The sequence below is a fragment of the Sus scrofa genome, chromosome 8 (assembly GCF_054392235.1).
Source record: "Sus scrofa isolate SSC_HxYL_T2T_F1_AM1 chromosome 8, Sscrofa_HxYL_maternal_Yorkshire_Landrace_v2.0, whole genome shotgun sequence".
NCBI classification, from domain to species: domain Eukaryota; kingdom Metazoa; phylum Chordata; class Mammalia; order Artiodactyla; family Suidae; genus Sus; species Sus scrofa.
Window position 1 is genome coordinate 20457695 of NC_139390.1, and position 12270 is coordinate 20469964.

General features: G+C 38.9%; 1 protein-coding gene and 1 long non-coding RNA gene across 3 annotated transcripts in view; both read left to right on the forward strand.

The window, feature by feature from the left end:
* The window catches only part of STIM2 (stromal interaction molecule 2), a 153066-nt gene that overhangs the window by 67272 nt on the left and 73524 nt on the right, over positions 1 to 12270 (forward strand).
* LOC146400363 (uncharacterized) lies at positions 3356 to 5217 on the forward strand. Its single transcript, XR_014812286.1, has 2 exons — positions 3356 to 3403; positions 4211 to 5217. It is a non-coding gene; the product is annotated as an uncharacterized LOC146400363 (long non-coding RNA).

The following is a 12270-nucleotide window of genomic DNA, read 5'->3' on the forward strand; positions in this document are numbered from 1 at the left end:
AATTCTTTAATCCCTTGGTCTTTCTGGTGACTGGCCCCTTCGTGAGGATGTCTAGGGGCCCACACTCAGTCGTCTCATGAGCATGAACTCAGGTATGATCAAAGGGGCAGAAGACTATCGCTCAGGAAATTCCAAGAGTTTTAAGAGCTCTGTGCTAGGAATTAGGGATAAAGACCAGAGATATTTCTTACTATATCACAATTACAAAAATATTTAAATATGAAAAAAGCAAAATTCACATTTTTTAACTGTTAAAAATACCTTCAAGGAAAAGATCTGTTCAAATTATGTATAATATATGGACAGAGAAGTATTAAGTAGGTTTATGCAGATGTCTAACAGCCTCTTTGAATGTAATTTTGATTACATAATCGTTCCTGGAATTACAGGTTATTTTCATCTTTTTACCTCATCATCAGATATTAAATGCTCAAAATGTGTGAAGTGTTATCAGTATCACATGTGCCAAACAAAGTAAGCATGCATGGCTGTATAATTTATACTTACTAGAATTCTTATTGAAGTCTTTTACATTTTACTGGAATTCTAAATATGCTGTAATGAAAGTCAGAATAAAGACTGTTTAAAAAGTAAAACTTTTGTTAAAAGACTAGAATTCTGTTGATATGATAGGTGAATTTTCATGTTTAAAAACAGAAGATATCTTTCTGTACTTCTTCAATATTAATATTTGAAAACAAATATAGTATGCTTCTATGTTTTATTAGTACCCGGAAGAATCTAGAGGTCAGTTTCCAATATGGTAGCTACTTGCTACATTTGTATGTTGAGCACTTAAAATTGAGGTATGGGAGTTCCCGTTATGGCGCAGCAGAAACGAATCCAACTAGGAACCATTAGGTTGTGGGTTCAGATCCCTGATCTCACTTTGTGGGTTAAGGATCTGGTTTTACCGTGAACTGTGGTGTAGGTTGCAGATGTGGCTCAGATCCCACGCTGCTCTGGCTGTGGTGTAGGCCTATGGCTATAGCTCTGATTTGACCCCTAGCCTGGGAACTTCCAGAGACTGTGGGTGTGGCCCTAAAAAGAAAAAAAAAAAAAAAAAAAACAGCAAAAAAGAGCCCCCCCCAAAATTGCGTGTTATATGTATAAAATGCATTCCAAATTTTGAAGATTTGTATAAATATAAAATATCTAAACTTTAAAATAGTGATTTCATGTTGAAAGTGATTATATTATGGACATGTTAGGTTATGTTTAATAAAATATAAAATTAATTTCACTCGTTTGGTTTTACTTTTTACTTTTTTTTACTTTTTACTTTTTTTTACTTTTTTTTTTTTTTTTTACTTTTTACTTCTAGAAAATTTTAAATTGCATTTATAGATCACAGTTTATTTCTATTGGACAAGACTGATTTTAGAGAATATGATATGTTGTAGGCTTTAAAGAATGGTTATTAATTCTGTAGTTCTTGGACCCATTTGATATCTTCAGTTCATTATAACTGCGTCTTTATTTGTATTTCTTGTTGAAGTGTCTCTTTTTTAAAGTGAATAGTAATACAATCATAGGTTTCCTAGTAGCCATCATTAGGAAACTTGTGAGTTTAATAGGAAACCTTAGTCAAAAATTTTAAAGTAACTTATTTTTTTTGCAATTTTTGAGTTGAAATGTTGCTTTTTTTAAATTTAGCAAAATATTTAGCATTTGAAAGTGCTGGCTGAAAGTTTAATTTTTTTCTTCAGTGCTCTACAGTTTTGTTCTTTGTTTTTGGTCGTATGAGAAACCATTTACTTTTCTAGTGTATTCATTCACTTGATATTGAGCTAATATTTGAGGATCTATTTATATGCCAGATGCTCAAAAATATCTTGGACTATATCAGGAACAAAACAGACAAAATCTCATAAAAATCTTCAGGCCCTTAGGCTATCATTCTGTTGGGTCTTGTGGGAAGACAGACTAAAAAAAAGCTAAATAAGCCAGAAAGAGGAGATCAGGATGGGTAAAGAATGGATGGCTATACTTTTAAATAGGATGGTCATGGCAGGCCTCATTAACTCTTTAATGAGTTAACACTTTAAGAGTGTACTCTATGTGGTACTTGGACAAGTAAGAGAATAAATATCTGGCAATTTCCCAGAGGTATTCTAAAACTGAAATTGGAAGACTAGGAGTGTTTCAGATTAGGAGCAGGCTGTAATGCTTTTGCTCTCGAGGTCATTGGCATCTGGCCCAAGATCAAGAAGATTAAATGTCAGTATTTGCTGAATTTGTGACCTGTTTAGATTGAGTTGTTGATTACAGTTAAGTTTGCCTGTTCCGTCAATGTTGAAGATATTTTGGACAGGGTAGTACTTGATCAACCAATCAATTAAATGAGAGTATTGAACAGTTCTTTTGGCCCGTGTACGGCAGTAGGAGGCAGTGGGAATTAACATCGTTATTGTGTACTTTGTGACTGGAAATTTTATTTCTAGTGTGTATGGACTTCATTTTCTCTTTTTACTTTTCCTCTTTTTTCATTTATATTTAAAAAGATTTTTCCCCCTTTCTACTTTTTCTTCTTTTTTAGCCTTTCTTGCCTTTCATTGATGTCATTTGGAATAGTTTATTTTTTCAAACTTAACAGTTGGTTTGATGTATATAACCAACCTTAAGGCTAATTTATATGAGAAATCTAGCTGTAGCTGCTATTTCCCTTTTTCTCATATTAGCTATTCTGCCTGAAAAACACCTTTGACATCATCTATCTGTATACCTCTCAGGAAACTTAGTTTTAACCACACAGATGTAGCTATGTCTGAACAAGGAGAGTCACTTAAGAAAACAGGCAAAAGTAGGGTGTGGAAAAAAAGAAAGGATCATTTGAATTTTGAATAATGTGGAGTATTCTTTCTAAAGGAATAATTGCATATATTCTTTACTGAAGTTGTTTGAGTTAAAATTTCAACCTACGTATTCGTTATCTATTACTGGGTAACAAATTCTGCCCACACTTGGTGGTTTGCTAAGCCACTCATAGCTTTATCATCTCCTGGTTTCCATGGTGAGAAGTCCAGGTGCCGCTCAGCTGGGTCTCAGGCTCTGGGCCTCTCCCAAGGCTGTAGTTGAGATGTCAGCTGTTACTGCAGTCTTCTCAAGGCCTGATTCGGGGAGGAGCCACATCAAGGCCTGCTCACGTGGCTGTTTGACTCCACAGGTCCTCCCTGGTTGTTGGTTGAAGGAGTCAGTTTCCTGCCATCGGGCTCTCTTAGGGTAGTGGGCTTCCCTCAGTGAGAGAGGGAGCTGAAGGTAGGGGTTGAGGGGAGGGGATAGAGAAAGAAAAGGGGTAGTGATAATATAAGTCAAACTCTTTGTAACCTTATCTTGGCAAGGATGTTTTATTAGGTTTTTTTTTTAATTTTTTACCTTTTTTGCTATATTCTGTTTGTTAGAAGTGAGTCACTAGGTCCAGCTGATATTGGCCGGGGGGTGGGATGGGGTGGGTGGCGGTTGCACAAGAGTACGGATAAAAGAGGATGTGGGGATCATTGCGAGCCATTTTAGAGGCTGCTTACCATGGTTTGTTTCTATGCTCTGCTAACTAGAGTTATTTTTGATGGGAAATTCTCAAGCCATGGAATTATAAAGTATGAAAACAGTGAAGTTATATAACTTCTTTCAAAAGGCTTCATTTCGGAAGTGACCCACAATAAGACTTTTCATGTTTATTTTTAGGATATGTCTTTAACATTTTATTTATTTATTTATTTATTTATTTTTGTCTTTTTGCCTTTTCTAGGGCTGCTCCCGCAGCATATGGAGGTTCTTCCCAGGCTGGGGTCAAATCGGAGCTGTAGCCGCTGGCCTACACCAGAGCCACAGTAACGCTGCATCCGAGCCGTGTCTGCAACCTACACCACAGCTCATGGCAACGCCGGATCCTTAACCCACTGAGCAAGGCCAGGGATCGAACCTGCAACCTCATGGTTCCTAGTCAGATTCGTTAATCACTGTGCCACGAATGGAACTCCTGTCTTTAACATTTTAAAACATGTTAAGTTTGACTGACATTATCTAATGAGTAGTGCTTTACATGCACAACTTATGTGACTGAGGGATCACTTGGCTTTACCTGAAAGGACAGGCAGGGCAAAGGTAAGGTGAAGAGAGGAGGTGCTGAAGAATTCTTGTTGTGGCTCAGCGGTTTAAGAACCCGACTAGTGTCCATGAGGATGAGGGCTCAGTCCCTGGCCTGGCTCAGTGGGTTGAGGATCTGGTGTTGCCATGAACTGTGGTATAGGTTGTAGACATGGCTCAGATCCTGAGTTGCTGTGGCTGTGACTATGGCTGTGGCCTGCAGCTGCAGCTCTGATATGACCCCTAGTCTGGGAACTTTTTTTGTGCCGCAGGTGTGGCCCTAAAGAGTAAGAAAAAAAAAGAAAGAATTCTTGCTGTTAAATTATAATATTATAATTATTGAGGTGTTCATAGTTCAGTTAGCTAAAAACTTGATGCTAAAAACAGACTTTAATTCTTTCAGTATGCAGTAAGCATACAATTAGAGGGGTGGAGAATGTTAATAGTTATTCCATAAAAAAAGGCTAGATGGCCAAAACCGGGAAATGATGAATTAATTTAGTTTTGTGACTGCAAGACTTCTCAAACTCATGTTTAAGGATTTATGTACTAAAATAACAGAAAACGTTTATTTAGTATTTACTGTTTATTCCATACTGTAAACGCTTTGCAAACACTATGGTATGGACTCCTCATAGCAACCCTACGAGCCAAGAATATATTATAATTATCTTATTGCAGATAAGGAAATAGGCTTAGGGAGATTAGGCCGTATGCCCATGGTCACCAGTTTATAAATGATAGGACAGACTGAACCTGGGTTCTTGATTTCTGGTCTGGGTTGCTTTTCTATGTTAACGAATATCATTAGTCTCCATCATTATGCCCTCCCTGACACAATTTATAAATAAATAACTGTCTATAAGTAGTATGTATTTATAAAAATATTTTTACTGTATTACACACATGCTATGAATATTAGTGTTATATCTTTTAAAAATGTTCACAAAATATAAATTAAAAATGAGATAAAATTAAATATAAATGGAAGTTCTGATACCTCTAAACTGAATTAGAATGTACATCCCTGTGGGGTCTGGGCAACTGAATTTTGAGCCCATTGCAGTAATGAATCTTAAAGCAGTGTCTATTATCAGTCACATAGATTTCACCCCATTTTTATAAGAAAAAGCAACTGTGAGAATTTTGCAAAAAAGCAAGTTCCAGAGACACCTTGATAATGTTAATATTTGTTCCTCTAATTCTACTGTCCATTGTACATAGATCTCTTTACTATGTAGCACATCAGTTATGGTATTCGTATCATGAGCACTTTGCTTTTCACGACTGAAATTTGCTCTGAAACTGTGATTTTTATAAGAAATAGTATTGTAAGAATGGAGCAACGGTTGCACTCATTTATACTAATTTAGAAAAGAAGGCAAGGAATGACCAAGGCAGAAAATCTAGATATCATTTTGATGAGAGAAGAAATGATTAAAATATACGTTTTATTTCCTTTGAAAAATGACTTTTTCTGTAAATTTGCCTATGATTTTTAATTTAGTTACAAATTCTATTACTTTTTAAATTTGATTTTTGTTTGGAATATATCTAATTAGTGATCCATAGAGCTTCCGTAAGAAGTAATGATTTTGAATGCCTTTAAATAGAATGTATAAATATGTATAACTGGGTCACTTTGCTGTACAGCAGAAATTGACAGAGCCTTGTAAGTCAACTATGGTAAAAAATTAAAAATAAATAAATAGGAGTCTGTGGAAGAAACACCCTTCCCTCATCTCTTAGGGTTTGTGCACAGTATTTTGATAGTCTGCAACGCATCACAATCTGTTAAGGACCAATATCTGTTCATCACTTTGACTGCCTCTTCTGTGTTCACATGGTCTTATCTATAGCTGGAACTAGTCAAAATAATATGGAGGCTGTGTGCATGTTTTGGAAGCAAGGCAGAAATAAGGTTAGGATAGTCTTCTCCTTTGCATTTATTTGGCCTACAGAATGAGGAAAGAAAAGGCAGTGAGCCCACAGGACAGAGTCAATCACTGCAGCCGTATCTTTGGGCCTCAAGGGAGAGAGGTGGATGAAAACGAAGCTGGTGAAGCTTTGGAAGACTGCTGGAAGGAATCAAAGTATGCTCCTGGGACTAGCAGTAACTCATTAGAAATGCAAATTCTCAGGCCCCATCCCAGTCCTACTGAATCGGAAACGTTTTAACAAGTCTTTCCATGATTCTGATGTCCACTTTGTACTTTCATAAATTGTACAGTTGTTTTTCCACCAGACTTTTGTAACAGTTTTTATAAAAGCAGACTTTATATTTGGCTTGGGAAAGACATTGTTTCCTCCCCTTCTACTTTTTAAGGTGGAAATACTGCCAAGTCTCACCTTAAAAATAGCTTAATAGTTTCTACAGGAAGTCTTGGACATGCAGTGACTGTAAAACAGGGCTATGCATGTCTTTTTCTGGGGAGAGGATTCTTTGCTTGTGTTAAAGTAAGATGACTCTGTAGCCTAGAATGGTTAAGAATCACTATAAAATTTTGAGACAGATCTTAAGAAAATGTCTCAGAGTATAGTTATATAATTATAAATAGAATATTTCTTAAATTCTAAAGTTCCTATCCTGCCTCAGCATTTATTTACTTGAGTACCTGGGCTCTTATGTCTTCCCTGGACAATTATAGTACTTATTTACTGGACTTCCTCCTCTGCCTCTTACCTTTCCAACTCATTTACCAGCTGCTGTTATTATCTTTCTCTTTATGGTATTTGATGAAACGAATTCTCCCAGAGTGTTTCGATTCATATACCTCCTCTTTTGAAGTAACCATCGTAGAAACTAGAAGACTTTCTCTTTTCTTACCTTCCAGACTGTCTCACCTCTACCCTTTCAATCTCTGCTTTGTTATAATGGGTTCCTTCTTCTTGATGCTTCCTTAGTCACAGATCATTTGAGAAGCACCATAGGTTCTATATAGTTCAGTTACATAGAGATTAAATATTAGACTTTTGTTGTACGAACTTAAATGCTCTGTGGAAAGATTCAAATGGCAAATAAATGCTCTTAAGTGCAACCAGTTATAAACTGTAATTGAATGGTCTATGGTATGAGTTCTGTCTGTAAAGAGCTAAAAACTTCTGAAATTTCTTTTATGGCCTTGAAGCATTCAACCCAGGACCTTTTGGCTCTTTCTGGGAATTGCCGCAACCCCTGCTTCAGCTGGTAAAAATGTAGCCCCTTCCTCCAAATTATTTCTGCTTTCCTTAGTCATATCAAGTGATAATTTTATATTTTCATTTCAAAATATTATTTCCCCAAAAACAAAAATAAAAAAGCTATTGTTTCCCATTCCTGTTCTATTAATTTTTAATTTACCTTGCAGAGAGTTTTTTCTGAAATACTGTCACAGACTGGAAGGGGGCAGAGGTGTGGGCGTGTGCATCAGGGCTGCATCTGCACTCCTCCAGTTTCAGCCTGATGGTACTGCCAGTCCTGCTTCTCTCCTCCCCCTCCTTTCCTGGGCATTTTCAGCATCACAGCATGGCATTGCATTTGGGTGATTTTTTTTTTTTTTTTTTTTTTGGAGAGTTTAGCACGTTTCACATACTCTCATATTCTAAAACATCTCTGAGTTTGGGTGGGTACAGTACCTGTTTATTCTCATTTCACAAATGAATTAAATAAAATTGTACCTCTACTGTAACATTAATTTTGTTACAGTAAAGATACTGTACTGTTATTTGTCTATATTGTTATTATAGACAGGATAACCATAAAATTCATCATCCATACCAGAATACTTCTGAGCGTGAAAGGGAGTGCTGGTAACCAGGACAACATATGTAAATGAGGTGTGTCCCAGGCAAATGGGGCTATGTGATTACCTCCACATGTGTCTCATCACAGTCTGCTTTCTGTTGTCTTGCGTTTGGCTCCTTTACTAAGCTGTTATTAAATTGATCCGAGTTTGGAATTCCCGTTGTGGCTTAGTGGGTTACGAATCCAAGTAATATCCACAAGGATGCAGGTTCAATCCCTGGCCTCACTCAGTGGGTTAATGATATGGCATTGCCATGCCTGTGGTGTAGGTCACAGATGCAGCTTGGATCTTCCATTGCCATGGAACTGGTAGCTGTAGTTCTCATTTGACCCCTAGCTTTGGAACCTCCATATGCCATAGGTGCAGCCCTAAAAAGAAAAAAAAAAATTGATCTAAGTTTGTACAAAGCTTTGTTTTGTTAGTAAAATTTGGTTGGATCTATTTCAGCTTAGTTTAATATCTCAGTCTTTTTACGTGGTATAGTTTGTTTTCTAGTAATATGACAGAGACTCAGGCATTTTTCTATTCCTTTTCCCCAGAGTTGAGTGATTTTTTTCCTGTCTATTCTTTAGAAGTAATGTAGCTTAAGAGTATTTTTTATATTAACTTAAAATGACACTCATTGACCCTTTCATTGATTGTTACGGGTTTTTTTTTTTCTTTTTAGTAGTAAATTTCCTGAATTTCCCTAATTTTAATATCTGAAGAATTCAGTCGAAGTTTTCCTGTGGACCTTTGTAATGTTCAGCCTGGTAGGCAGACTGAGAGCAGAACAAGGAATCAGATTGGTGTGTGAAGGTCACCTTCCTTTAGGGGACAGCATGTGTCTGGCAGGCAGATTACCTAAGTTGTGCTGACCAGGTAATTCCTGATTGATTGGTTTAAGATTCATTCCTGGCAGACACCAAAACAATAATTGTTAAGTCTTGATGATGTGGGGCTTAGCATAAGTGACTCCATTATGGGCCCATTGTCATGTTTTTAACAGTTGTTGTCTTGTTTTTGTTTATTTATTTTTTGTCTTTTTAGGGCCATACCCGTGGCATATGGAGATTCCTGGGCTGGGGTCGAATTGGAGCTGTAGTCAGTGGCCTGTACAGCCACAGCCACAGCCATTTGGGATCCGAGCCATGTCTGTAACCTGCACCACAGCTCACGGCAATGCTGGATCCTTAACCCAGTGAGCCAGGCCAGGGATCAAACCCGCATCCTCATGTATACCGGTCAGATTTGTTTCCACTGAGCCACAACGGGAACTCCTGTTGTCTTGTTTTTAATAGTTCCCTTCTTTTGAGCAGACCCTCAGCCTGAGAAATGTCACCAAAATTTAAGTCCTTAGTGCTGCTGCCAGCTGCTGCTCTGAAGTTCCTGCAGTTTTTGCTGATCCTCTGTGTGATATTCACAGGTCACAACTTCAGGTTCACATTTTTTTAAGTTGGTCATTCTCTTCGTACCTTTTCTGATGTTCCAGTCTTAGGGAGATCATTTGTTTCATAGTTAGCAGCTGCTGTATTCTCTCAAAAGCATTTAAAGCTTTTGAGAGAATTCAGCATAACCAGGGAGACTGTTAAGATTATTATAAGCAGGGTAATTCTTAATGTCTGAAGTATATTTTGGAGCCATGGTCCCCAAGACCCAAACTTTTAATTTCAAAGTCAAGTAAGTCAAAGAAAGACTCTGTTGAAGCAATTACTTTCTTAAGCTAAGTGGCTTGTTCTGGGATCTTATGTAGCTGAGTTTCAGCTTCCCCTGAAGTGTTAATCCAGCTGCAGCAGGTGGTGTTGGCCACAGCACAGGCACCTTCTTGTTCAGTAAAAGATAAGCAAGGACTATCCTATTATCAAGAACAACATTGGCCAGAGAGTTAAGGATTTTGTTGGGCAGCTATTGCTCTTGCAGTGGATTCTGCAGTATTTTCGTAGATAAGGAGAAGTTCCTGATCATAGACTCATTTGTACTCACTCTTAACCAGGGAACAAGGGGTCTGCCAAAGGAATCCTGAATCTTAAACATTTCCTGTTAGGTTTCTTCTGACTTGATGTAAATTCAGGGAAGTTGACCAGTGAGGTGTCTAACTTTGTAGACAATTAGGGGTGCAGTTCGATCTCCAAAGAGGCATTACTTAGTTACATGCCAGACATCTAGGTGTTCACATGTCCAATGAGAATGAGAACCACCACAGACAAAGCTTAATCCTCTTGGGCCACAAACCACTCTCCCTAAGGTGGTGTGGTTGATGAAATCATTCACAGGGCTTGTTGCATTTGCTTGTTCAAACCATGGGGCAGTTAGGTTTTCAGTACATTCAGGAAATAAGTCTCTTAGCCTGAAATTTAAAAAAAAAAAATTAGAAAGGTTCTAAATTCCTTGCAAAGATGGGTGCCCCTGGTGAGATCTTTTTGTGATCTGGGCAGATCCAATTTAGATAATCTTAAGAATGTGGGGGTGCAAACATATGATGATGTGTATAGGTATCTGTGTCTAATTGGATAAGTACAATGATAATTGGAGAAAGGTTAAAACACAGCAGTGAGTGTGCTGGCCATCAAAGTTAGACTCCGTTAAGTCACTTCTAAGAGGATTCGATTGTAGTTTGTCCCTTTCTTTTTTGTAGTTTATGCTGACATTGGGAATAGAAGAAAAATTAGTCACAGGGAGGACCAAGGGAGCCTTTGGCATCACAGACAGAGAGGTTGTTTTTTTTTTTTTTTTTTTTGTCTTTTTGTCGTTATTTCTTGGGCCGCTCCCGCGGCATATGGAGGTTCCCAGGCTAGGGGTCAAATCGGAGCTGTAGCCACCGGCTTACGCCAGAGCCACAGCAACGCGGGATCCGAGCCGCGTCTGCAACCTACACCACAGCTCACGGCAACGCCGGATCGTTAACCCACTGAGCAAGGGCGGGGACCGAACCCGCAACCTCATGGTTCCTAGTCGGATTCGTTAACCACTGCGCCACGACGGGAACTCCAGACAGAGAGTTTTTGATTAGAAAGCCAGCAGCCTGGGAGTTCCCTTCGTGGCTCAGGGCTTAACATACCTGACTAGGATCTATGAGGATGCAGGTTCAATCCCTGGCCTCGATCAGTGGGTTAAGGATCTGGTATTGCTGTGAGCTGTGGTGTAGGTCACAGACGTGTCTCGTATCCCCAGTTGCTGTGACTGTGATGTAGGCCGGCAGCTGTAGCTCTGATTCAACCCCTAAACTGGGAACCTCCACATGCCACGGGTGTGGCCCTAAAAAGTAAAAAAGAAAAAAGAAAAAAAAGAAATCCAGCAGTCTAGTCTGAAGGGTTGCCTCTCTCAGGAGTGGCCAGGAACATATGGCGATGGCATTATCTTTACAGGCCAATAATGCCAGAGTAAAGGAAAGAAAGAGAAGAAGAAAGAGTTTCATATTTAGTCGAAGTATGACGTCTTGATCCAGCAACGTCTACCTCAATCTTGGCTACTTCTCTTCCTAGTCAACCTGATTTGGAGGTCTCCAGTGTTTGCACAGGAGCAGATGTCAGGTGGAGCCTTCTTCAGCTGTGAAATGTGTACGCACGTTTTAGTGCCTTCTGGTTTCATAATAGTGTCCATGGTCAGGAGTAAGATCCCTTCCAGTGGGGCTTAGGGCTGTGTTCTGATGACATTTCCGCAATACCAGTCACCAGGCTCCAAAGTGACCAGCAATAGCCTTTGAATTGGGATCTGGGAAAGCTTTTTTAACCTGCTGCTGCTGAGCTTTAGCATAAGATGTCAAGGACTTACAGTAAGTGGCCACATAAGCATATGATAAGGGATCAGCAGAAGTTATATACCAGTTGCATATGTGAAGTGAGTTTGTTTCCTGAAAGAACTACTGCAAATGGTCAGCAAGATCTAGAGGCTATACCTTAGGCCATGGGAATCTAGTAGTTGTGGCAAAATTTGCAGGGTTTTTATTAAGGCTGGGATGATTTGCATAGCGAAGTGGATGCCTTGATCACTGGAGATTGTGGAAGTCATGCAAGTGGGAAACACATTTTCTAACAGTTTCTTTGCCACTCTGAGGGCATTGGCCTGCGGCAAGGGAAGGCTTCAGCCCATCTGGAAAACATACATACAGTAGCAAGAACATTTGGATAACTCATACTTGGTTGGAGTTGAATCAAGTCCAGCTGCAGGTGCTCAAAGGATCCACAGGGCCCTTTGAGGCCTCTAGAAACAAAAATGGTTTTCCCAGGATGTGGACTTGACAGGTCAGACATTGGTGGTGAACTGTCTTCACAGTTTTATAGAAGTCTCTTCACTCATGTTTATTCATAATTTGAGTCATCTTAATTGCACCATGGTGGGTAGAGGAAATCTGAAACATGGGATTCGCCAATGAGCCAGGGAGGACCAAGTGGCCGTCTTGGGTTTCTGTGGCCCCATCTCT